Genomic DNA, 26,804 nt, shown 5'->3' on the forward strand with positions numbered 1-26,804 from the left:
AGGCCAGTTCAGCCTTCTCAGCAGCTACTTCACTTTGCCGAGTTAGACTGAGCTGGCGGTCTCTTGAGATCCCCTGGTCTTTTTCACAGGCATCGCTGCTGATCTATAACTTCTCTCATCTTCCCTTTGGCAGTTGATCTTTTGAGCCTAAAGGCAGGACCTGTCATTTATCCTCAGTAAATCCCACCATGGAACCTTCAGGCAGTTATTCTTGCTCGTTGTTCCTGGACCACCAGAGCCTGCTTCTGGTTCAGCATCCTCAGGAAGTAGGCATGGATTTCACCTGGCCTCCCTCTGGGGGGTCTGTGGTGGACAGGTTAAGTGGTTATTGGCCTACACTACGGTGGGGGCTGGGAATTGCTGCTCTGGACAGTGTAGCTTTTGTGGCTCCTCTTCCATTGTTTGCCTTGCTCCGTGCCATCTGAGCCTGAGATGAGCCCGCCTTCCCTCCCTTCAGCTATTTCTGCCATCGACGCATTAGGCAGGAAATGACCAACGTCAGAGTCTGTTGACTTAATTCAGTAATCATGGATCCACGATCCTATACTTTAACCCGCTTCAAAACCCCACTAGCTTCCTTATACCTTCAGGCCCTTTAGGACATGCCCCGGTTGGCAGACCTATACTGCATCCCTCCTTGCCTCATACACACTCTGCGCTCCACTATACTGAACACCCAAGTCCGCAGGAGGCACCGTGCCTTCCCTCACACCCTGGGGCCTCCACTCTTGTTATTCTTTGCAGACAATTTCTAGTCATCCTTCAGGTTTCAGCAAACGTGTCTTTTCCTCCAGGAAGCTTTTCTTCATGTCTGCCCACTTCTTTGGGCCCCCACAGCACCCTGTATTTCCCTTATTGTAGCACTTATTATATAAGCAGGGACCCCGATGACTTATTCACCACTTCATCTGGTGCGCCTAGCACAGTGGATGGCACATAGTAGGTGATTAATAACTGTTGAATAAATGAATGCATTGATGAATACAGTCATTTGAGTAGAAGTCCGCACTCCTGCCCTGTTACTCAGCTCAACATTTTTTCCATCTGGTCAACAAGATTTCATGAAAGGCATTATTAGAGCCTTCTACAAAGTCAGAGTTCTAATGATGTCTGTGGTGTTCTGACACATGAATTCAACACCTTCTATACCAAGACTTTTCCCACGTAGTAGCTTGGGCAGAACTGGGATATTCAGGGGAGTGGATCCTTCGTTCCCGGGACTAGATTGGTCTTCATATCCATTGTTTGGTTCATACCGTGATGATTCTCCTCGTGAGAGACACAAGGTGTCTGTTTCCAGAAGAAATTGAAGAAGGGCTCATGATCCTCCTGTCTTCCTGACCTCATCTGTTTCTCCTTCCCACTTGCCCCTAATCATCCCTGCTGCTCCCTTGGGTTGTTGAACCCAGCAAGAGAACTTCTGCTACTCATCCTTAATAGGCTGGCCACTTAAGACAGCTGCTAGACAGGGATGTTGTACCGCTTACACTGTGGCCAATTATAGGTCAGGCCTCTCTGTTTTCCGTCTTCACCACATCACTTACTCCTGCAAGGATGTCTAGACAACAGGTCTACATGCCAGCTTTGTGTAAAGCAGAGGTGTTCAGGCTATATGGACAGTCAGCCTGGGGCATTTAGCCCTGGGGTTGAGTGCATCATCTGCACTGGGTTCTTGAGAGTGTGAATGTGTATATTTCTATGTGTTTGTGTTATTTTAAGAAATGACCAGTTGGAGGTTTGCTTCTCTAGCACAGGCTTCCCAGATTGTGGCTCACCAGCCATTCTTTACCCCAAGCCTGTTAAATGGATCAGTGGGAAACTGAAGACTTAAGTGTTGAAGTGACGGTCCCAATTCCTGACTGTGCTGATTGGTCTGCTGTATTTGTGTAGCTGAGAGTGAGGCCAGGGCAGGTTTGAAGTGAGGCCCTGGGCTTCCCCTCTTGAGCATGACAGAACCGGGCTCTGCCCTGAGGCCATGCCCTCCCTTCCTTGCTTCCCTCCCCAAGGAAACAGATGACACATTATGGGCAGAAAGAGCCTGTTGCCTACATGGCCATTTTTCCTGCCCAGTTTAATAGAGGTGACAGCCGTCTATTTTACTTGTCTCGTAACATTGAATCAGTAAATAAAATATGGGTGAACTCTCAGGTTTAGCTGAATTATGGCTGGTCCCTGGGGGTTGAGGGCTGGGGGAGAGCTGAGCAGAGAGGTTGAATCCCTGGCTTGTTGCAAGAGAACCTGAGCCTTGTGTCCTCCTGTGGCTCCAGGAAATCTTTCAGTGCTGAAGAAGGCCAGGCAAGGTCACCTTGTTGGACTATTTCTGAGTCCATGGAAGAACCAGAACACAACTGGGGGTCCCCCAAGTGTTGGAACTACAGGAGTACAGTACCTGTCCCTATTCTTTTCCTATCACAGATTAGGATACTGAGGACCAAATGGGGGACATGATTTGTGCCACATCCCTTGGGAAGCCATGGGAAAATCAGATGAAAACATGAGTCTCTGACCTCCACTATATTAAGAAAACTCAGTATCTCTCTCTCTCTCTCTCTCTCTCTCTCTCTCTCTCTCTGTCTCTCTCTCTCTCTCTCTCTCACACACACACACACACACACACACACGCACACACACACATACACTTGAAGCTTTACATTTTCAGTCTTGAGATAGAGACTAAATTTTTGTAATACTGAAAAACAGACTGATAAAACATTTTTCCACATTGAGGGAGAAGTACAAACCAGATTCGTGTGTGTTTAGAAAGGCTTGTAGATAACGGATCCACCCTATGAAGTTCCCACGAGGCCGGGGAGATTAAGGTTCACCCCTAACCTCTGTGTTCAGCACCACGGAGAGCAGTCAGGCGCTGGGGTAGTGAGTGGGCGCCATCTGCCCGCTGACTCTTCTGGCAGGGGTGATGTGGTTATTGCAAGGTCTTGCTAAACAGGCATTCTTTTTCAGAATGCTATTCCTCTAGGATTCTGGTGTGCGTAAACTGGACTGAGGTGTTTAGCAGGCACACGGTAGGCTAGTGAGAACTATCGTTTGTGGTCGTTCAAATCAAGCAATTCACAGTAAAAAAAAATGAAGGCAACAGATAGAATTTGCTCATCCCCCCCCCCCCCCACACACACACATAAATTGTGCCTAAGCCTTTGGTGCCTTGTACAGCTTGTCTGCTAGGGAGCAGTAGCAGATGACAAAATGAGCGAACATTTCTATTGTCAAATATCACACCCGATACCAAGCATCTTTGCTCAGCTTGTCAACATCATCTTTCACATTGCATTTGGTAAGTAGGCTTGTGTTATGTATTTTTATCCTGCTAAATGTGATTTCTTAAAAGTATTTTGTGTGTTATTATTTCCTGAGTTGTGGAACCCTGCATACCTATAATAGAGCCGTATTTCCTGCTAGTAAATAAAACGACTCTTCGTTCAGGTGATGGGAATGGAATGTGTCACGGCTTTGTGGTTTTCCCCAAAGAACCCCAGCAATACCAGGTGCTGTACCACCTGGATGTGTCTGGGAAGCCTTGTGATTGGCCTGGGTATTGACAAAGGTCTCTCCTAGATAGAAAGTCACTCCGAGTGGCCTCAGCATACCTCTGAGAGAGGGGTAGCTTGTGTCCATTACCGAGGCACTCTGGGTTGGCTGGAACACCTGGTCTAGAAGCCAAAGAGCATAGGAACCTAAGAGTATTTGGATGATAGACTCCGAGGAACTGACACGTGCCTCTGAACACGGAGCGACATTTAAGTAAATAGGCTCCGAGGATGTAGGAGACAAGATGGCACCTTTCAGTCATACAGCAGAAAGATCTGGAATGGGCAGAGGGGAAGTGCGCTATGATACCAACAAAGCAGGGCTCTTCAGGAGCCCTGGCTTGAGAGATCTCAGGAAGAAAGGATTGGTTTCTTTGCTGCTCCTGCTTGGGTTCAGAGAATCAGAAAAATCTGCTTTGAAAATGTGGCTAATTTTATGCTGTTTGTAATTTAGTGTTTATTTCCTGTCGTTTTCACATGGACTCTGGGCTGACTCACTGATTCACCAAACATGGGTGGCGCGTCCACTCTGTGTACTGCAGAGTGCACAGGCAAGGGACTTGTGGAGGGCCTGGGGGCGTGAAGCAGCCTCCCTGGACCTGGTGGTCACTCAGTGGCCTCCTGCTAGGTCCATGTAGGTGACCTTCAGTGATAGCCATGGTTCCTTGAACAATCAGATACGTGCAGTTTGGACCAGAGCCCCACACTTGGATCTTTCTCATTCTCCTGGGTGCTGGGGAGGGGCACTGAGGCTCAGAGAGGAGAAGAAACAAGCTAAAAATCACACAGCAGAGCCAGCTGGGAAGCCATGTCTGTTCCCTTTCACCCTCTACTCCTCTGTTCTACTTGCCTTGCTGCTAAACCATATCACTCCTTCCACTGTTCTGAGAGCCCCCTCCTCCGGAGCTGTCACACCCTATCCTCGGGCCCCCGTCAGGGTTCATTTTGGCCAGTTGTCTGTCTCTTGTCAGAATGGAACCTTATGTTTTCTGGATGGGGCAGGTGAGTAAGTGTAAGTACGGAGGAAAGGTGGGGGTAGGGACTAGTATCTGATTTTTGTCTCTGAAGAAGTGAGTCTGTCTCCTTTGGTGGAAGTTTTTCTCTCTGGCTGACTCACCTTCTTCCTGCTGCAGTGTAAATCCATCTTGTCCGTGACATGACATGGCCATTTGTGGAGTTTGGGAAGGAACATCTAGATTGGGAAACAGTAGCTTCGGGGACTTCCTTTTCTAGGGCTGTAGCAAAGAAACTCTCAAACAATTAAGCTGAAATGGCTACACTGTCCCTCACATGGGCTCAGGCAGATTTATAAGATTTTCTTTTTTAAAAAATTGGGATTTTTTTCCCTGGAGACAATGATTTATGGAATAATCAATTTCTTTATCTACCTAATACATTGGAGCGATCCGTCCACGCAGGCATCAATCTCCCCCAGAGGCCGGAGAGGGCCGACAGCCTTTTGAGCCTGACTCACCCGGCAGAAGGTGGCTTTTTCTGTGAGCGACTTTGATCCCAGAGTCTGGCTCTGAGGCCCGCAGTAAGGAAGGTCTGGGGCTCCCGCAGCCCCGCTCTTTGAGCAGAAATGCTAATGCTTTCTCCTGCTTGGTGTCAGCCCCACCTGGAGAGGAGTCAGGTCCAGCACTTGCTGGCCCTGTGGTACAGGTATGGAGGCTGAGATGAAGGTCAAAATCCAGAGCTTGGAGATGTGAAGGTAAGGGCTGTCATTCTCTTCATCTCTGAAGGCTGTAGTGTAGAAGGGGGAGCAAACCTGGCGTTAGAAGTCCCAGCGGAGAGAATTGGAGCCAGTGGGATGATGGTCCAAGGAGGCAGAATTTGGTTCAATGCCAGCCATCTCGTATTCAGTGCTATTTGAAGATTAAGTAAGATACGTCGGGAGTAGTGATCTTCCTGGTACGGGAGATAATCAAGAACACGTTGGCCAAGGATGTTCCCAGGGGACTCCGGGTTCCTTTCACCGTGAAACTCCAGGCATCCCCAGCCGTGATGCTACAAAACCCCAGACTTTCTAAGCTCCCCGAAAGGAGCGCACCCGCCCTGGTTACACAAACTCCACGAACTCACAAACTCTGAGTTCAGAGTGGTGGCTGCAGCCAGCCCCAGGAAGGACCTGTCGATATTTTTGAGCAGCGTAATTCCAAATACACGGGCACTCCTGATGTCGCGTAATTGGCACATCTCTCTGAGGTAGGTACGATTACCTTCTCGTGCAGTTGTAGAAACCGATGTGTAAAGGAGAATGGGTGGGTCCAAGGTCACACAGCTGGTTGGGGTAGAGCTTTGGCTCATTCACACCAGCACGTCTTTACTCCGTGAGCCTTTAGTGAGCACATACTGTGAGCACATACAGCCCTGTGCCAGGTGCTAGGACTACAAGGGGGAGCAAGACAGATAGGCTTCTGGCCCTTACGGAGCTTGCATTCTGGCAGGACAGACCTCAAGGAGTCACTACCAGTTCAAAGCGTGTTATAGAAGGGAAGCGCAGGCTGCCTGGGGGAACACCAGGAAGGGCTTCCCTGAAGAAGTGACATTTGGGCTGACACCCCGGGGGAGAAGAAAGGGACAGTGAGGTGAAGGTGCTGGGGAGGAGGGAGGCACGGGTTCTAGGTAGAGGGAGCAGCATGTTAAGACGCCCAAGGGGCAGACAGTTGTGTTAAGTTAAACCAGAAGAAACTGCCAGCTTTGTAGGTCAAACGTGGCCAAATACCAGCAGAATTGTATTTAAAAAAGCAAAAACAAAACAAAACTCAAGGAAGTCCAGTGTGAATAGAGCAGAGAGAGGGGGTATGGCAAGATAAGGCCTGAGGAGGGGGCCTCGAGCCAAGGTAAGGAGGCTGGACTTCATCCCAAGGGCACTGGGGAGACATGGAGGACTGTAGAAAGGGAGCAACCTTTGAAACGTCATCCTGGTGGCTGTGTGGTGTGACTACATGGGGGTGAAAGTGGAAGCTGGGGACCCATCAGGAAGCTGTTGAAGTAGTCCAGGTGAGAAAGGACAGCGAGACGGGCAAATGGCAGGTTAGTTGGGGACCAAGTGTCCAGGGTCCTTCTCAGAAGCCTGGCTCTTCCCTCTGCCCCAGGCCTGAGCACTGGAGGCCAGGCCATGATACCTGTGAGTGGACCGTCCCCAGAGCCATGTGCCTGTTTTCTGAGCCCTCTGTCGATGGGTACCACATCTGGTCGTCTGAGAGCTCAGCTGGGCCTCCGGCCACATTTCATGGTTTCCTGGGTTGGCCGGGGAACCCTAGGGGAGTTCCGTCTCCTGCTGTACAAGGCAATGAGCCCTCCTTGGCAGGTGGGCTGCTCTCAGTCTCCTTCAGCAGGCAGGCGGGGCTTGCGGGTCAGACCTTCTGCAAGTGCTGGGTCTTTGTGACAACCTGTCCGAGAGGCTTCAGAAAGGAGCTCTTTGGGGGCGCCTGGGTGGCTCAGTCGGTTAAGCGTCCGACTTCAGCTCAGGTCATGATCTCACGGCTCGTGAGTTCGAGCCCCGCGTCGGGCTGTGTGCTGACAGCTCAGAGCCTGGAGCCTGTTTCAGATTCTGTGTCTCCCTCTCTCTCTCTGACCCTCTCCCGTTCATGCTCTGTCTCTCTCTGTCTCAAAAGTAAATAAACGTTAAAAAAAGAAAGGAGCTCTGTGGCTGAGCTGAAACCCCTTCTCCCACTGAGGAGGGAACCCTCCTTCTCCTTGGCAGAAGGTGGGAGGAGGGAGACCTCTGACCTGCAGGGCAGGCGCAGGGGTCGCTGCTGCCTAGGACTGCAGCATTAGGGGCGGGAGTGACAGCCCCACACAGATCTGGCTGGGCTGGGCTTCCCCTTGTGGTTTCAATTTCCAGCCCCCTGTGCTAACACAGTGTTACTGTGCTCATAGACGTAACAGTCGTGATGTGTTAGAGGCTTGCAGTGTGTCAGACACCGCAAAGAGTATCTTCCTGACATTCATTCACTTAATACAGCAAATCTGAGCAGTAGGAACTTTATCCCCACCTTATAGATGAGGAAAAGAACCTGGCGTCACGCATGCGGCAAAAGCATTCAGAGATGGTAATTGACATCATCGCTGTCATCCATCATCATGGTCGCTGTTGGTTTTAATAATGGATGCAAAGACCTATCCCAGTACCTGGCGCAAAGTGGGTGCTCAGGGAGTATTTGTTGAACCTGTTTGTACAGATTCAGGCAGAAAATGGGGTGAGTGGCCTGGGTCAGGAGAGGGGAAAAGCTTGGGAGAGGGGAAAAGCTTGGGAGAGGGCTCTTGCCAGCTTCCTGGATCCCCGAGGATCTCTTGCTTCCATTCCCCTGGCTAGGCCTTTCTTAGCCTGGTCCCTCCCCTGTCGCCTGCTCCTCGCCCACCCCCCATTCTTCTAGCGAGGGCACCGGATTCTCTGATGCCATTTCTTGGCAGCTGCAAGGGAAGCAGGGACAGCCTCCAGTGTCCCCCTGTCTTGGGAGGGAGTCGGTTGCAAGACCCTCCCACCGTATAGGGCTTCACCCTCCGGTTGGCTCTGCTCTGTCCTCAGCCACTGGCAGCGGCTTCCCTCAGCCAGTCCAGTCAGGACTCCACAGAAACACCTCTTCACACACAGACCCGTTGTCAGCTCGAGGCAGGTGGTGAGGCTGTTTCTGACCCCGTGCTTCTGCATTCTGTGTTTTCCACCTGAATGCCCTCCCCTCTTCTCCTGCTGCATTTCTTTCTCATACTTCATGTTCTGTCATAGGCTCACCTCCTCCAGGAAGCCTCCTCTGATACACCCAGGCAGTGGTACAACCTTCCCTGAGCCTCCCGGAGCCTTGCTGCACCGTCCGTTGTTAAAACACTTCTTGCGGGTGCAGAAATGATCTTCTTCCCCATCATCCCTCTGGTGACCCCAGAGCTCACGCTGAAGCTTGTGGAACCTGTTGTGTTTGCCTCCAACTAGTTGTTAATATTTTTTTATCCTGTTATTAAAACAACACCCATGACAACATCTTTTGATGGTTTACTCTCTTGGAGACAGACTTCTTAGCCTAGAATTTAAGGGATTCTCCTTCTGATCTCTTTTTCTAGGTTCTGCCCTCTCCCCCCCCTCCCCCCCATCAATTTAATTTTAAGTTGAATTAGTTTCTTAGGTTGAGTTAGCCAACATACCCAAATTGGGATGTTTTATATAAAGTTTTGGGTTTCCGGCTTCCTTTCCCACATTCCCACATGCCACAGCCCCCACCTGTCTTTATAGAGCTTCCGCCAAGATGGGGCGATTTACTGTTATGCAGTAAAAGCATAAGTACTCTTCTTGCTGTGGAGTTAAGAGGGAAAGGTGAAATGTTTTGTGTGGCTGTGTTTTATTATCAGGAGTGAAGAAGACGCAGACCAGGAGGGCCGTTTATTTCAAACATTTGTTCCTCACCGGTCCTGCTTCCCCGTTGGGTTCCTGTTGGCTCCTGCAGGCACCGAGTCCCTGACCCCCACGGGGGCCAGGAGCTTCTCAAAGGCAAGGCCCTCATCTCATTCTTATTTACTGTGATGATAAGACCTAGTGCTCGCTGAGCCCTTTTCCCATCTCCTTTAACCCTTACAATGTCCCGAAGATGGGAGCCCTTATCCCCTCTTCCCAGAGGAGGGATCTAAGCCCTAGCCAGGGGGAGGACCCCTTCGGTAAGTGACGGTGTCTCCCAGATTTGAACACCGGTCTGCCTGGCCCCATCTTGATTCCCCTGTGTATTTCCAGCAGCCATGCCAAACGAGGCCCAGAGCAGACCATTCATAAGTGCTTGACAAATCAGACTGAATCCCGGAGTCACAGATGGGATGGAGTTCTGGGAGACGTCCTCCGGCACTGGACAGTGGCATGCTTGGGATGTTCCTGGCCCTTTTCCTTCTTTTGGTGCCTGGATGGCTCTGAGTGATGCTGTGTATCTCTAGGGCAGCATCACGCACAATTAGGCTAATGTGTGCTGGGCAGAGAATTTGCTGTGAGTCCCTTCGCATTACCGTGTCTTTGAGGCACTAGGATGTGGTGGGGGCATCAGAGCTCTGCAGGAGCATTTAAAAACATTTTTTAAAAGTTTATCCACTTTTGAGAGAGAGAGAGAGAGAGAGACAGAGCATGAGCAGGGGAGGGGCAGAGAGAGAGAGAGAGGGAGACACAGAATCCAAAGCAGGCTCCGAGCTGTCAGCACAGAGCCCGACGCGGGACTCGAACTTTCGAACCGTGAGATCATGAACTGAGCTGAAGGCGGATGCTCAACCCACCGAGCCACCCAGGCGCCCCTGCAGGAGCATTTTAACAACCTCTGTCTGTGCTGGCTCCCTCTGGTGCTGGCTTCCTCTGGTGCTGGCTTCCTCTGGTGCTTCCTCTGGTGCTGGCTTCCTCTGGTGATGGGCCGTGGCCGCAGGCCCATCATGCTGACACAGTCCCGGCAACTAATCAGGCCTGGATAATAGGCCACACGGACACACGCCCTTTTCCCGCCTGCCTCTGAGCTCTGGGGATGCAGAGGAGGAGGGTTGCACAGTCTCCATTTCTGCTTGGCCGGGGTTGGGGGAGAATGGGGAGGGCAGGGAGAGGCTGTGCCCGCACTCCAGCAGGCATGAGGTGCTGGGCGCCCTTGCCTTGGCTAGGCTGCGGCTGAGGGGCACCTACAGTGAGAGGGCGGGTTGTCTGGTGTCAGTCAGGACTCAGGAGGTGGCCGCAGAGGGAAGACTTAGCAAAGAATGAATCAGCGGCTGTGTCTAGAATAGTGTCTGTAAATGCCGCCTCTCCCGGACGCAGCCGGTTTAAGATTCTAGACATCTGGCCTCTCTGGGTCTGGAAGAGGGTCTCTTCCCGGGGAGAATATCCTTGGCTGATGGTGGTAGGTATCGTGGCAAAGACAAGGCATGAGTGACTTTCTCCTGACACCATCTGGGAGCTGGCACCCGCTGGAGGTCTCCCAGGCCCATGGTTCAGGGCCACCTCCCGGGGCTGGGCTCAGACCCGCCCCACTGTGGGAACCAGAGGTCTTGACTTTTGGAAAGTGCGGTGGTCCTCACGGTTATTGGAGGCATAGCTCTTGTGACAGTCTGTTGGAGTAGCCTTCGTTCTTCCCAGTCCTGAGTAGGTCATGCTGAGGATGTCAGCCCCACCCCCATATTAGCGGATCTAGGGTCATCCACCTTCTGGGAGCTTGGAACCCAAAGAGGGGGAGTAAGAGGCCCCATGCAACACGCCATATCCCTTGGGCTCGGTGCTTCCTGCGCCAGCTGGAATTGACTTTGCACGGTCCCCTTGCCGGGGTAGATGCCAGCCCCTCCAGGGGTGGCAAAGAGAAGGCTTCCTCTGTGTCCCACTCAGGGTGGACAGCACTACCTCTCCTCATTGTCCCTGCAGGCAGGCTCACACTTAAAGCAAATAAACAAGATGAGAACTAATAGACCCAGACCGGGGAAAAACTCCCACTAGGACTTACTGGGCACTTACAATGCCAGACAGTATGGAAGCAATTCTGGGTATTCACTCTTTAGTCCTCGCAGCGACCCTGTGAAATGGTCCAGTCATCCCCATCTTCAGATGAAGAAATTGTGTGTGGCTCGGGACATGAGAGCACTGACCGGGTCACTCAGCCAGTAGGTGGCAGAACCCGGGTTCCCGGGGGGGGGGGGGGGGGGGGGAGGTCGGCTTCAGAGCCCTTAGCCATTCGCTCTAGGATGTGTCTGCATACTTAGAGAAAACACGAGTTACTGCTGAGTATGGATTTTTCCAGATTTCTGAACCTAGAATCCTGATAGAATCTGGGCAGGATCTTCCTGGGCTTCAGGATCCCTTGATGCTAAGACAGGAACAGGATGTTTAGACTCTATTTTGAGCCCACTGTTTTCATCCTTGAATGAACCAATGTGGATGAATTCCTATTGAGAGACAAAGAGTGAGTCAGGAAGAGGAAGCCAGTGATTGAGACAGAGGCACTCAGAACAGAGGAGATGGGGAGGGACAAAGAGATGGGACAGAGAGAGGAGAAAGGGAGCTTAAGTGTGTTTGGTACTGGGATAAAGAAGCTCTCAAACACCTGGTGGGGTCAGAACGACTTCACAGAGTGGCAGGTTCAGATATCCTAGACGCCCACCTGGGATTGCTTCACTCTGGTGCCCACCAGGCTTTCTACCCCCCACCCCCCCACTTACCTCCAGCTGCTCAGCAAAGAGGCCATCCGGTGTGGTTTACCTCCTGTAGGTGGATGGGCACCATATGTAAAATACTGAAAGTTGTGCTAGCCTGGCCCAGAGTGGGGTTCAGTGAGTTACTGGATGGAGTCTTCCTAGAGGAACCAGATCATCTAAATGGGATCCATGTGAAGAGACGTCTGAGAATCTGCCAGAAAAGGAACACCTTAGCTTAGAGTACACCCATCCTGGTTGATTCTCAGGAGCCGGTCTGCAGTTCACCTTGCTTGCCTGGCTTCTTCCGCCCCTCCCCCCCCCCCATCTCTCCTTCCCTCAATAAATGCTGGTCGAGCCCCTACTATGCGCCCGGAGTTTCAGGTGCTGGCTCTAGGGATGAGATTCCCTTCTTCATGGGATCCTGTCTAATGTGTTCGGGATGACAAACAGTAAGCAAGTGAAAAAGCCAGTACACGCACAGTTAGGGATTAGAGCAAATGCTAGGCATGAACATAATTGAGAGGCTACTCTGTGCTTTTTGGGAGCAGGGCGAGCCTCTCTGAGGAGGTAGCATTCAGGCCGAGGCCTGAAGAAGGGGGAGGAATTGCCATGTGAAGCATGTAGGAGCGTTCCAGGCAGAGGGAGCAGCATGTGTGAGGGCCTTGAGGGTCGGAAAGATTGTAGGATGGTCAAAGGAGAGAACGAAGTTCTCTGTAGCACGGGGGCTTGGTGTGCAGGGGTGGGGGTGTGGCATGGCATAAGATGGTGTGCAGGGGTGGGGGTGAGGCATGGCTTTGCAGGGTCCTGTTCCGGTGTCGTCTCTGGGCTTTCCCAAGCTGGCACAGGTTCTGGTCTGAGGCACGGGCCAGCTTCATACCACAGACCATTGGTTCCTGTGGCCCGTTTAGGCTTTGGGGGTCAGCCGTTACTCTTCTGTACATTCTCGCGTGGAGCTGCTCTTGGCCAGTGACGCCTCCTCCCAGCCCGGGGCGGTGGGGGGGGCTCCCCCAAGCCTGTCCCAAGCACATGCTGGATGCAGCAATGGAAAAGCCAGCGCGACCCCACACCCCACGGAGGGGCAGGCTCCCTATGGGGGCGGGGCTTCTCTTCCAGGGAGATTCATGTCTCCTGGCAAATCCCCAGCATCTAGGGGAGTGAACTCCAGGTGGAGGTCTTTAGGAGTCTAATGGTTCTGGGGGACACAGGTGGGCGTTAAACAGCAAAGGTTCTGATTGGCTCCTTCCATGGAGCATGTGACAAGAGGTTTTTTTTTTTTTAATGTTTATTTTTGAGAGAGAGACAGAGTGCGAGCAGGGGAGGGGCAGAGGGAGAGGGGGAGACACAGCATCCGAAGCAGGCTCCAGGCTCGGAGGTGTCAGCACAGAGTCCGACGCGGGGCTCGAACTCACAAACGGTGAGATCATGACCTGAGCCGAAGTCGGACACTTAACCGACTGAGCCACCCAGGCGCCCCACGGGTGCCGGGCTGTGTGCCACCTACGCGTGGCCCACACTTCTCGAGGAAGAGCACACACACACTGTTCCAGGCATCCAGGTATCGCGAGGATGGGACACCAGGCCATCTGGTTCCATCCACTGATAGATTATTCAGCATATGTGAGTGTGTGGGTCCAGGCTGGGTGCTCTGGGGGAACCCTAGGAGGAGAGTCCGTCGTTTCCGTTAGCAGAATTCTCTCCAGTTGGCTGAGTGTGCACGTCTGTGTCCTGTTCCATGCTCCCAGCAGTGAGTTCGGCAGGCAGGGCAGGACGGAGGCTCCCCGGTTGGCGCTGAAAAGACTGAGGTTCGCTGAGGCCAGGTCACTACTTCACAGTCACACCGGGGGTGTCTAGAAAGCCCTGACTGAGGTCCGAATGCGGATCACTCCTTCACCATGCTCTGCCAACTCACTCTGCCAACTCAAGAACACAAGGCCAGCCCCCTTTTTCTCGTCTGTAAATGTGGGGTAACGTGCTAAATGTTGAAGCGCTTGGCTGGGGGCCTGGGAAAGAGTCCGTGGCCAGTAAGCTCCGTTTCCCTCTGGCCTTCTGACCCGACTCTGGGCCTGGGCATCTCCTAGCCCATCCCCTTCCTCCCCGCCTCGAGAGTTTCACGTGCGTTGTCCTGACCTTGCACAGAAATGTCTTGATAGCTGCTGCCGGGTAGACAAAACATCTGGAAGATTGGTCCATCCTTTTTCTCTCCGTCCCACTGTTTTGGTGTCATGAAGATAAAGCCACAGACACGGAACTGCCAGGGCCCAGTTCCCAGAAGGCCATAAAACACGGGCGATGCTGCCTGGCCCCACTCGCCGCAATCCAGTAAAGTGCTCCTTGCATCCAACACACGGTTATTTTTTACAAAATCGCTGAACTAGCCATGTTAGCTGTGCTGATCAATAAATTACTTTGATGAAAACTCAGTAGGCGGCGTGCCCCCGGCGCTCATTCCCGCACAAAGGAAGAGCTCCACACTCTTCCCTTCTCGGTGCCACTTCTTGGTGCCATTTCCTGTCTCCTTTTTCTTCCCGGCGTACCGTTCCCGGGGCCACTGTCCGAGCCAGAACCCCCCCGGACAGGATGTGGAGAATTCCGGGACCACCGGCAGGGCTTCCGGCCCAGGGCATGGGAGCTCCGTGGGGGGAGAGAGTTGATCCATCTACCGAAGCCTCCAAGAAGAGACTTGCTTTCCAGGGCACCCTGTACCCATGGCCACCTGCTGCTGGGTGTCCTCCCATCTGTGAGACTCCTGATTAGCAGCCCTGCTGGGGGGAGTGACAGCCAGTCACAGCACCGGCCTCCTTGCTTAGAAGAACCAGGAGCCACAACAGATCCATGGTCTTCCCTTCAAGTCACTCATTCATTCGTTTGCATGACGTGTTTTGAGACCTTGCTGTGGGCTCGGAACTTTCCGTGTGCAGTCTTACTGAGTCCTTGCCAAAAGGCAGGTGTCGGGAGTTGACTTTTCACCACTGCCTCCCTTAGTTATAACAATACCTTTATTGCATATGCTTAGGGAAGGCAGGTTCCTGCATTCGATGAAGCGGCAGCTCATGCTAATGGTAAGTCCAGACACGGGGCTTCGGTGCCTGGGTTCAAATCCTGCCTCGTGACCTTGGACCAGCTCTCAACTTCTCCGTGCTTCAGTTTTTCCTTCTGTAAAATATGGATGAAAAAGTGTTTACCTCATCGGGTTGTAGCATAGATTGAGTTACTGAGGGCGAGCACCCCATGCCTAGAATTTTCGAACACCATACGAGTGTTGGCTGCTTTAAGCTGGTGAGGATTAAGTGGGCTCCTATGTGGGGGCGCCTGGGTGGCTGAGTCAGTTAAGTGTCTGACTCTTGCTTTTGGCTCAGGTCATGATCTCACGGTTTGTGAGTTCGAGCCCCGTGTCAGGCTCTGCCCTGACAGTGCGGAGCCTGCTGGGGATTCTGCCTCTTCCCCTCTCTCTGCCCCTCCCCTGCTTGCGCACACATGCTTGCACTCTCTCTGTCTCAAAATAGGCAAATAAAAAAACGTGAAAAGCTATGTGTAAAGTGCTCAGGATAGCACCTGCTGCATCCTGAGAGCTCGAAGAATGTAAGCTAATGGCCTTGCCCCATCCAATTGTCACAACACTGCTGAAGCAAGAACTGTTAACCACCCCATGTTACAGATGAGGAAACTGAGGCCAAGCAGCTCACCCAGGATTTCAGAGCAGAAATCTGACCATGGCTTGTCTGGCTGCAGCCCCCGGCAGTCTTCTGTAGTGCTGGGCTGCCTGTGACTGTACTGCTTTGGAGTTGGAAAGCCCCCGGGAGATGCTTGGATGGGACAGGTGGGGAATCTGCCTCCCAGAGGGGTCACATGACTCACCTGAGAGCACACCGTTAGGTGGGTGACTCCTGGGTGCTTCCTACACGCGTTGTAGCCAGGGATCGTGTGTCCTGAAGTGGCCTGGGCTGTCTCCTGGCCACGTGTGCTGTCCTGTGCAAGGATGACCTTGTCCCCTTCACTCCAGGAGCATCTTAAGAGCTCCTCGCACAGGTGCTAAATGAGTAGCAGGGACTTGAGTCGGACTCGCCAGGTTTGGATCCTGGATCCACCATTTCCCGTCTGCCATGCTTTCTGTGCCTCAGTTTCCCTGGGTTGTAGACAGGACTGGGTGGGAGAAGGTGCCTGGCGTGCCGCGGGCACTCAGTAGACGTTCGCTTCTATTTATTCTCCTCAAGAATAAACACTGGAATAAAAAGAATAAACGTCCTTTGTACAGCTCTAAACATTTACAGCTCGTTCTGACCCTCAGACAGCTCTGGAAGATAGAACGGCTGGCGTCCGGTCTTCGCTAATTTGTAGCTGAGCAAAGAGAGGTCCCGCTTAGGTGATGGGTCTGGGTCACACAGCTGGCCGGTGAGGGAGGCAGGACGCAAAGTCATATCTGTGGGTCAGCAGAGCAGGCTTCTCCCCCAGCTGCAGCTGCCCCCTTTATGAAGGCCCCGCAGTGGGGAAACCTGGCCGCCCCCACGGAAGCCAGTACAGAGCTTGCTGGCCGCTCAGGCCGCCTCTCCCCCTCCCCAGGGTAGGTACGCTATCGGGGAGCCCAGCGCTGCTAGTCCCTGGGGGTGGCCCCGATCAGTAGCCTCAATACTTGCCTCCTCTTCTTCATTATTGGGACATTGGCTGCCCCCTCCAGGCTCTGTCTCTCCCCTGTCCCCTGCCCCCGCCAGTCCACATCCTGGGGACCGTGGCTGCAGGCCAGGGGACATTTTTCCCAATTACAGCAATCACCCAAGTTCCTGATTCAGCCTGGCCCGGCCCAGCCCCATTTGCATACCATTAGCTATGATGCCATGCATTATGGATTCATATTTAATTTTAGGACTTTTTGGAGGCAACTCTAACCTAATTAAAATCTCCTTCTCCAAGAACCTGACATTTCCCCGAACTCTGGTAACATGGGCTCTGCACGAATGGACCCCACACGCATACACACACACACACACACACACACACACACCCCTCCAGCCATAGACACACACTGCCATTTCAGCCCCGGTTCCTGTGGATTCTTTTTTTAAATGAAAAGGAAAAAAAATGAAAAAAAAGTCTTTTTCCTCCAAGTTGATTTGTATGCAGACTTATCTCTGCAAGCCCCCTGGGGCTTGTGCCTGGAGAGGCTGCCAGAGCTGGGCTCCACAGAGAATCCGGGGCCGGGGGAGTGTGGGGACCCAGGCTCTGCCTCAGCCTCGACCTGCCTCCCTCTGGGAGGCACTCAGCCTGCCCGCGCCTCAGTTTCCCCTCCTCCTTGCGATCATTGTGTGATAAGAATCTCAAGTCCACATCATGCCATTATCTTCAGCCCGTTTCAACTCAGGCAATCTGAAATGAAGTATGTGGAAATCTTTTTCCTTAATCAAATGAAAATAAGATAGCGGGGGTGGGGGGATGGAGGGAGAGATGAAAAGGTGGTGCACAGGGGATTTTTAAGACAGTGGAACTCTTCTGGATGATACTATAATGGTGGATCCGTGTCATTACACATTTGTCAAAACCCACAGAATATACAACACCAAGTCTGATGTCTGTGTAGGCTCATGGGTTGTAACAAATGTACCACTCTGGCAGGGGGTTGTTGATAGTGGGGGAGGCTGTACATGTGTGGGGCCAGGGCTATATGAAAACCCTCTCTGTTTGCTGCTTATTTTTTTCTTCTGTGAACCTAAAACTTCCCTAAAAAATAATAAATTGCTCAATATTTCTCGAGCGCTCACGTCCATCTAGCATTTCGCATGCATTAACTAATTCTCACGGCAACGACTTGAGGTCACTATTATGATCGTAGCATCCCCACTTGACGGAGGAGGAAACTGAGGCTCAGAGGGATAAGTAGCTTGCCCAAGGTCACACGGCAAGCAAGAGGAGGAGACTGGATTTATTCCTGGATGTTCTGGCTTCAGAGCCCATGGTCTTAACTATAACACTGACCATGCTGCACTAGAAATGCTGGAACTCAGACCGCACCTAAGCAAGCGGGGCCCTCTCTTGTCTGGGGAGGGTGAGGTGAGAGCACAGAGCTGCCCAGGGAGCGGGCGGGGGACGTTGGCCCAACACCATTCCCAGGCCCTCATCGTGACCTGCCCACACGCCTGTGTCTTTCCACGCGTGGAATAGCCAGAAAGCTGCACCTAGGTGGGTGGCTTTGTCTGGGGTTGATCCTAGGTTTGCAGTGCCAGGAGAAAAAATACGGCATTTATTTGCCCCAACACTGAATTATGAAAAAATGTAAATGCCTAGGAAAGCTGACAAGAATTTTACTGGGAATACCCATACACTCACATGGTATTTCTTTAGTCATCGTCTGCCTTGTGCTCTGGCAGAGTCCTGGCTGATCTCCTCACACGCGCATTTCAGCCCTCACGCAGGGCCAGTGGAGTGGTCATTTTACAGACGAGGATACTGAGGCTCAGGCAGATGAAGATACTTGTCCAGTGCTGCCCGGCTTGGTAAGGGGGAGAGCCGGGAGTTGTACCCAGAGCTCTCTGACCCTCAAGGCTGATCTTTCTCACTTTTCTCTGTTATCCTCGTGAGATTCTGAAGTCCCTTTTCTAATAATGGCAGGCAAAGCATCCTTACCTCGGCCCCTCTGGGTACCAGGAGGAGATGTGCGTGGCGGTCAGAGGATAGAACGAGAGTGGAGGTGAGATACAGGGTGTTTCTCTCAGGCGGGCTTGTGCTGGGCACATCACCCTTTATGACAGTGGCTCCCTCTTCTGAGGCTCCTGGCCCATGAGGGACCCAGAGCTCTAAAGAGCAGTTGGGCCCTCAGGCGGCTGCATGGGTCCCGGGGCTCCGGGGTCCTCCCACCTTCCCACTCTGCCTGCTTCGCTTGCCACACGGTGAAGCCCGGATTAGTGCTGTGATCCATCGGCGCCCTCCTCAGAAGCCTGAGCGGGCTTCCTGGCTCCCACGGCGCTCAGCCCCCTCCCTGGTCCGGGCCACTTCACTTCTCCCGTGGGACAGCCATTTTTCAACTGTGATGTGAAAAAGTAATTGTTGGACCAACCACTCGTGGTTGACGGTGCTGAGAAAAGGCGCACAGTATACACACAGTATGGGGACTGTTCTTGTGACCTCCAGCTGGATTTGTACTCCCGTCTCCAGCCGGGGCCTGATGGCATCCAAATGCCACTGCACACTCGGACCTCCTCGCCTTCACTCCTTTGGTCCTCTCTGCCTAGAATGCCCTTCCCAACATCCTCCAGTGTCAGATCTCCTCTCCTCCGGAAGGCTTTCCAGTGTCCCCTGTACGAATGACTTCCCTCTTCTCCCTCTCGCTGCCACCTGAACTCCGTGATTAGAGGCACGGTCGGGCGCCGGGCTGTGTGGTTTGACTCGCCGCTCTGTCACTTGTTGGCTACCTGACCTTGTAAGTTACCGGTCTGCTCTCTGCCTCAGCGGGCTCATCTGCTAAATGGGCGCGATGGAAGTAGCTCCCTCCTTGTGAGACCTGCGTGAGTTATGACATGAGGGAGCACTGGCATGGCGTCTGCCACAAGCATTTCAGAGCCTGCCGAGTTGAGACGACTCTGTTCTCAGCCTCCAAGGGTGAGACTCGGCAAGGGGGAGGCCCCGCAGGCGGACGGGATCGCTCCCCAAGGCAAAACTCGGGGCGGCTCGTAGCCTGGGGTGGAGAGTGGGCATGCCGCTGGGCTGAAGCAGGGGCCTCCGCCCTGTACGGGATCATCTCGGTGAGGACGTGGGCTTTCCCGTGCCCCAGTGCCAGTGGCACAGGGCTGGGGAACAGCCCCTTGGTTGTAAGAAGTCGCTGTGGTGACAGACCTGAGTTCAAATGCTGCCTGCACCACCGGTTTGCTGTGTGGCCTGGGGCAAGTTCCTGGGCTCCTCCCCGGCCTCAGTTTCCTCTCCTGCGAAGCGGACAAGCGTCGTGCCGCCTCCAAGCGTCCTCAGCGCGGCAGAGCCGTGGCCCTTCTGGCATTCGTTCCACCGCCCGTGGACGTGCAGCTCAGGCCTGCCTCGCCTGCCCGCCTCCTTCGCCTGAAGTCCCTGCTGGTGACTGGGAACAGAGCGCCGACGTGTAACCCACGTGCCTGGTTTGCATGGAGGCTGCCCTTTGTCCAGAGGGATTTCGATTTTTAGATTTTTCGTGAATAAGTTCACCTGAGTCCTGCGGGGCATTGACCAGGAAGGTCTTTGACTCGAACCTCCATTAGCTGCCGCCTCCTCTCATGCTGAGGCTTTTGCAGAAAAATCATTTAATGTTTTCTCTGTGTTTAAAGAAATCTCCGAGGACCCATCAGGCTCAGCCTGGCTGGCGTGATCCTGAAACAAAGTGCAGTCCCCAGTGGAACAGGCCAACCTCTGCTCTTAAGTAAATTCAGGGGAGCATTTCTGCACGTGGCCTGCCTGGCTATATTTAGGCCTCGCCAGGCCTTTGAGTTCCTCCCCACTGCATTATTAAAGTTGCTCTGAGCTAAGGCTGACAGGGCGGGGGTGGGGAGAAGCCCCCCCACCCCCACCCCATGAACACAGCTGGAGTTTGCCCTTCGAGGTCTGGGATTCATGCTTAGCTCTGTCATGTGTGCGTTTAGAGGCAGGAGAGAGGGCCACAGACTCCCAAGGGAACAGATGGCTTTCCAGAGGAGGCTCCCCCAGCCTCAGGCCTCCTGAGTCCCCATGTCACTGCCCACTCACTCACATCCTCGCCCTTCTCTTCATCTCTACCGTGACGCAGGTGACCTTCCGTGTCAGGGATTCTCAGTCTCTGGCATGTCTCTGCAGGTCATATTATCCTCTTCAGAAACCCTTAAGGGCTTCGCGTTGCCTGCACAATAAAGCCTAACCCCCTCAGCCTAGCATTCAAGGCCTTCCGTGATCTGGCCTCTGCTTACCTTTTCATCCTCACCCAGCAGGCATAAACCGCCTTGAGTGTAAATGCCATGCGAACAGGGGCTTTCATCTGCTTTATTTATCACAATATGCCTAGTGCCTTGAGGATTACCTAGAATACTGTAGGTGCTCCATAAATATTTGCTGAATGAATGAATGAATGAATGATGCAGTGATCTGCAGTTTCCCAACCCTTGTGGTGTTTTTGCTCTGCCAGCCATCTGCTGCCAGGCAGGCCTTCCCACCTCTTTGCCCACCTGCGTTCTACCCTGTAAAGCCCCAGCTCAGGTCCTGCCTCGTCTGGTGGCCCAGCCCCTGTGATCCCTCCTGGCCTACCACTTTGACACCATCTGTTGTTAGACACCCAGCGTCTTCCTTGTTAGCTGGCTTTCTGGAGGCCCCATCTGCTCTTATACTTGGCTGCACACCCTTGAGGTCTAGGACGGGTGAACATGGCCTCCCAGGGCTTCACAGACTTCCCATGTGGCCAGAAAGTGACCGAGCTCAGAGGAGTAGTCCCAGAAGCAGGTGAGGTTCAAGGCAGCAGGCAAAGTGGGCCAGGACTAGGGGGTGCTGTCATTGGAGAGACGGTCCTTAGAGGGAAGAGACTGTTAGGCAGGTGTCTGAGACTGGCACCGAAGGCCAGGAAATAAGGCAGCAACCCTGTGTGATGCCCAGAGACCAGGGTTAGGGCTCCAGCTGCCAAAGGACCAGCTCCATCAGGGGCTCACTCTAGTGCTGGGTTGGTTGGGAAGGACGTCCAGAGATACAGAGAGCCGAGATCCATGGGGGGCAATCCAGGGGTCTCAGTGGGGAAGGGAAATGAAGAGACTCCAGTTCAACACAGTAGGTGTGTTGTAAATGTGGGCTTCAGCCAGTGCAGATAATGGTTGTCCCCACCGTGGTCACCACGCCTGAGTCGCTTGTAGAAATCACCATTGGAAGTCTTCAGAGGACGCGCAGATGCACACACACGTGCGTGCATATTCACAGATACACACACACGCACACACACAGAGACACAGCCCCCCCTCTACAGCTCAGTGACAGCAAAAAGACACCAGGCATGGAGCATGGGGAGGAACCAGATGACTGTCCGTGACCTCTGGAGGCCCCTTCTCTAAAGACCAAGCTTGTGGATTCAAGGGTACACATGTGAACAGAGGGAGTGGAGATGTGTAGGGGGGGAGGGGAGGGGAGGGAGAGTGGGAGCTGGGAGCCCTGGCCAGAGCCCAGACCCCGGTTCCGCTCCAGATCCTGAAACTCAGTGTTCCTCTGGTTTTTCTGGGGTCACTTAGCTCTCAGAGGGAACAATTCTCCACTTCTTTGTGTGATTCTTTATCCTTTTCAAAGCCCTTTTGTGCACAGTTTTCAATTTGATACCCACCCCGTGAGGGAGAACGGTATTCTTATCTCTGCTTTATAGATAAGGAAATGGAGCCTCAGAGAAGGTGCCTGGCTTGACCAAGCCGCTCAGAGGGTGGGTCGTGAAGCGGGGATTAGAACCAGGAGCGTGTGACTCTGCCCCGTTGCATTTGCCTGTGCCCCCTCTGATGAGTGCTTATTTTGGAAAGCAGCTTCCTTTGGCCTGCAGGCGTCCATACTGAGGCTTCCTGGTGTGTGTGTGTGTGTGTGTGTGTGTGTGTGTGTGTGTGTGTGTGTGTGTTTGAGGGGGTGCGGAAAGCAGCGGATGGGCCAAGCCCTCCGGTATTTCATCCACCCCCTTCCTTCAAGTTGGCTTTGGGGGTTCTGATGGCAGCAGGCACCAATGCCGGTTCCCTCCCCCCCGCCTCCCCTGCCCACTGGGGGCAGCCCTGGGCAGAAGAGAGTGGGAGCTGGGGAACCCAGCGGGGCCCCAGTGGGGGTCCAGTGGGTGGCCCTCTCATCCCAGAAGGGTGGCAGCTGGTGGAGCCTGACTCAGGAGTCAGAATTTGTCAGCTTGGAGGGAGCAGAGAAGCGGAAGAGCCCAGGTCACCAGGAGCCACCGAAGGGGTCTATTTGAGACCCAAAAGGACAAATTCCAGGAGAAGTTCAAAGAGGAGGTTAAGAGGCATTTGGAGAGACATGTGGGTTCCTAGTTGCTCAGAAACACCAGGAATTGATTCAAGGTACAAATGAAAACAGAGTGGTGATTCTGTTTGGGGGAGGGGCAATGAGCTGGGGGCTGGGAGCCTCTTGGCCAGACCCCAGACCCCCGCTGCTCCAGATCCTGAAGCTCAGCCCTTTCTCCTGTTGATGCTGATATTATGAACATAAAGGAAGCAAAAGACCTTTTTCTCTTTCTCATGTGCAAGGCAGACTCGGTGTCTGAAATTTCATGGCACTGATGCAGGAGGGCGTTATTGATGTTTTATGTTTATGTCCAAAAGTGCAGTTGGGGGGCATCAGCTGGGATTAATTTTTATTTTTTACGTATTTTATTTTTTTAAAACGTTTATTTATTTATTTCGAGAGAGAGGTGGAGGGAGCTCATTTGAGGGAGGGGCGGAGAGAGAGGGAGAGAGGGAGACAGAGAATCCTAAGCAGGCTCCGTGCCGTCAGCTCGGAGCCTGATGTGGGGCTTGATCTCACAAACCACGGGATCATGACCTGAGCCGAAATCAAGAGTTGGACGCTTAACGGACGGAGCCACCCAGGTGCCCCAGAATTAATTTTTAATTAATGAATCAGTAACTTACTCCATCTCATTCCACGGAAATAATTTGAGGCTGTAAGACTTACATTAAATAAGGTGGCTAACTTATTTTTCTAAGTATTTAGAGTAAGGAAAAATATAAATTAGAAATAAAGTGTTTTCTTGGAAGCATGCTAAAATACTCTTGTTAAGTCATAATGTCCATTGCAGTTGCTGTAATGGGGCCGTGTATTTTTAACTCTGTGCTTTCTAGTGGCCAACACTTAGTTATAGAAGTTTTACCTTTTCTTTGAGGAAAGGTCACCTAAGTATCTCTGGGGCAAAATAAACCTTTTATTAACCCCTCATTAAAAAATTTTTTTAATATTTATTTATTTCTGAGACAGGGAGAGACAGAGGATGTGTGGGGGAGGGGCAGAGAGAGAGGGGGACACAGAATCCGAAGCAGGCTCCAGGCTCCGAGCTGTCAGCACAGAGCCCGACGCGGGGCTCGAACCCACGAACCGTGAGATCATGACCTGAGCTGATCAAGAGTGGATGCTTAACCCGCTGAGCCACCGAGGTGCCCCGTCATCCAGGGCTTTAGATGGAACATGCTGAGGATGCAAAGTCTTTCTAACAGACAGCAGTAGCAGATTTCCTTAACCAACCGAGCCACCCAGGTGCCCCCAGCAGTAACAGATTTCCTAAGACTGGGTCTGTTATTGTCTGCTCTTCATGTTACCTGAAGCCATAAAGACAAAACTCATGAAGACAAAACCAAGCCAGGAGCTTAAAGATGCTCCAAGTGCACAGCTTGATCAAGGACAGATCCTGGAATGGCTGCAGGAATAGGCGGCTGGCCTCCCCTTCTGCCCATTCTCCGAAATGTTATTTTTCTCCATCAGACTTTGGGTTTGTGTTGGGCGAGAGATGGCTGATGGGACCGTCTCTGGCAAGATCTGACATTCAGGTGGCTCTTTGGTTGAAGGCCGCTCCGTGTAATCGAGAGCAGTGATCACCAGGCTTTTCTCTGATTGATAATGATTCCCCACTACTAACAAAGTATAGCATGCACCCTGATCAATGTGGCTTATTCTTTATGTGTCGTATGCAGATACACCCAGGTCCATCTACTATGTACCTTATACCTCATATGCGGGAAGAAGTAATTAAAATCGGTGAAATTCAGATCAATATAGGTAGAAGATAGTATTTTGTTCCTCTTCCTGGTGGGTTGTCTTATGCCCTCCCTAGGCTGTGCCCTCCCTCCACCTTCTTCTTTGGTTCCTCTGCAAGCCCGGGCTGCTTACTAATTCCTGCTGCTCTGACTGGGAGCTGGAGGGCAGAGCGAACCTTCCTCCAATGGCAGGAGATCACTACCCCTGCTCCCTCTCCCCTCCGCTGGGATAGCTCCGAGGCAGGTTCCCCACCGTCTCCCAGAGGTCCCCCCGTGGTGGCTGGCTTGAGCCCAGCTGATAAAGCATCCATTATTAGCTACCCCTTTCCCTCACTTTTCTCTCCCCTACCATTGTAGCCCGAGATCACCTCCCAAGTAAACTATGGGCACTCAACTCTCGGTCCTGGACTCTGCCTCTGGAGAGATTCAAATTCCCCCAAAGCCTTTTTCTGAGGGGCTGAGGAACCTATCCAGATTCTCATAGCTTCTTACTTTAACGTGAAGAGGGGCCTTGGTTTTTTTCTTCAAATCCAGTCCTGTGTCTCTTCCCACAAATGAACCAATGGACAGTTCTGTACCCGGTGTAGGGTCCAGGCCTGGGAGATTTCCTTACCAATCTTCCCAGGCCCCCTCTGTGAGCAGGGAGAAATTCTGTAATGCTCCTGGGGCGAGCCAGCGCTAGAGCCCCGTGGCTTCCTGCCCGGGGAGTCAGGTGCAGGACATCCCCCCGGCCCCCACCAAGTAAGGACATTGAGCTCCCTGCTGTATGGAGTTATTGAATATACACTCGTTAAATTTGAGAGGACAACTGCCAAATGCAATTGATTTTTTGCTTTAGAACAATTGATCTCAGACAATTCTTTCTGACAATAGGCAGATGAAGGACCACTTGGCCATCACAGCCACTCCTGGTTTGTGACGATAAAATGGAGCCCTGGGCCCGCGGGAGCTCCTCTTTCTGAGTACTGTGGGCAGCGGGGGTGGGAGACACAGAACATACATTTGCAGCATCTCAAGGTATTTTGATTCTTTACGTTGGGAATGAATGTTACTCGCTGGTAATCCCAAGAATCCCCTTGGATGGTTATGGACAGAATCGAAGGAGGTGGTGCGACAGCCATATGCAATTTACTCCTTGACCTCTGCAGCCAGGATGTGCTCCCGGCTTCCCTGGCTGGGGATTAAGTGAAATCAGGGCCTAGCACAGTGCTTCCTTCCGTGTGGGCTGGTGGATGATCGCGGACTGTGGGTTTCAGGGATGGAAGAACTCCCCGCAGGCATTTTGACCCAAGAAAGGAATTGGGATCTAGGCCATCGTTTTCAAGGCTTACCTTCTTGCATGCTCTGATTTAAAAAAAATAATAATTAATGTTTATTTACTTTTGAGACAATGCAAGAGACAGAGTGCAAGCAGTGGAGGGGCAGAGGGAGACACAGAATCAGAAGTGGGCTCCAGGCTCTGAGTTGTCAGCCCAGAGCCCAATGCAGGGCTCGAACTCACGATCCATGAGATCATGACCCGAGCCGAAGTCGGACGCTCAACTGACTGAGCCACTCAGGCGCCCCTTGCCCACTCTGATTTCACGTCCCTCTGAATGCCCACTTCTGCTGCGAAGCTTCCTGCCCAGGTGGACATGGGGGAAAGGAGGCTGAATTTGGATTCAGACAGATGTGTGTGTGTACCTTGCTACCCGGGTGACCTTTGACAGGTCACTGCCTTTATCTTGGCCTCAGTTTCCTATTCCATAAAATAGAGTTATTGCCTTGTAAGAGCGTGGTAAGCATTAAATGATGTAATCCACGTGGAGCACCCAGCATGGTACAGGGCACATGGCTGTGTGACCTCGGGCAAGTTACCTTACTTCTCTGAGGTCCATTTTCCCCAGCTGTCAAATTGAGTTAATAGCACTTAGCCTCCTAGAGTCGTGAAAATTAAATTGATTAGATTTATGCATGTGGAGCTATATCACAGGCCCTGGCACATAGGAAGTGCTCAATAAAGTGAGCTATGAGCACTCTAATTATTATTCACTCATATATATGATAGCAGTAATAAAAGGAACACCTGTCTTGCCAACCTTAATGATAGGAAGGCTGAGAGATCAAGTGGGTGGTTTCTGAAGGTCATTGGCTCAGCAGGTATTTCTGGAGTGCTCACTGTGTGCCAGGCACTGTCCTGAGCACTGGAGAGTGAGCAAAGAGCAGAACAGCAAAACTCCTTGCCCTCCCAGAGCCTACATTCCAGCAGGGACATTAACCACAAGCCTTGTAATTAAAGTAAACTATAGAGTGTGCTTCGTAATATGAGGTGTTTAGGAGACAAAATAATACAGGGATGAGGACCAGGAGGTGGAAGGAAGGGGTCATGTGAAATCGAGGTCCGGGTTCCCCGGGACCTAGGTGAGAAGTCTGTTTGAGCAAAGACCTGAAGCCGTGCCTTAAAGCGGAG

General features: G+C 52.4%; 1 protein-coding gene across 1 annotated transcript in view; it reads left to right on the forward strand.

Annotated features, from left to right (window-relative positions):
• Positions 1-26,804, forward strand: part of GRIK3 (glutamate ionotropic receptor kainate type subunit 3) — a 222,880-nt gene that overhangs the window by 9,668 nt on the left and 186,408 nt on the right.

Source organism: Prionailurus viverrinus, chromosome C1, assembly GCF_022837055.1.
Source record: "Prionailurus viverrinus isolate Anna chromosome C1, UM_Priviv_1.0, whole genome shotgun sequence".
Lineage (NCBI taxonomy): Eukaryota > Metazoa > Chordata > Mammalia > Carnivora > Felidae > Prionailurus > Prionailurus viverrinus.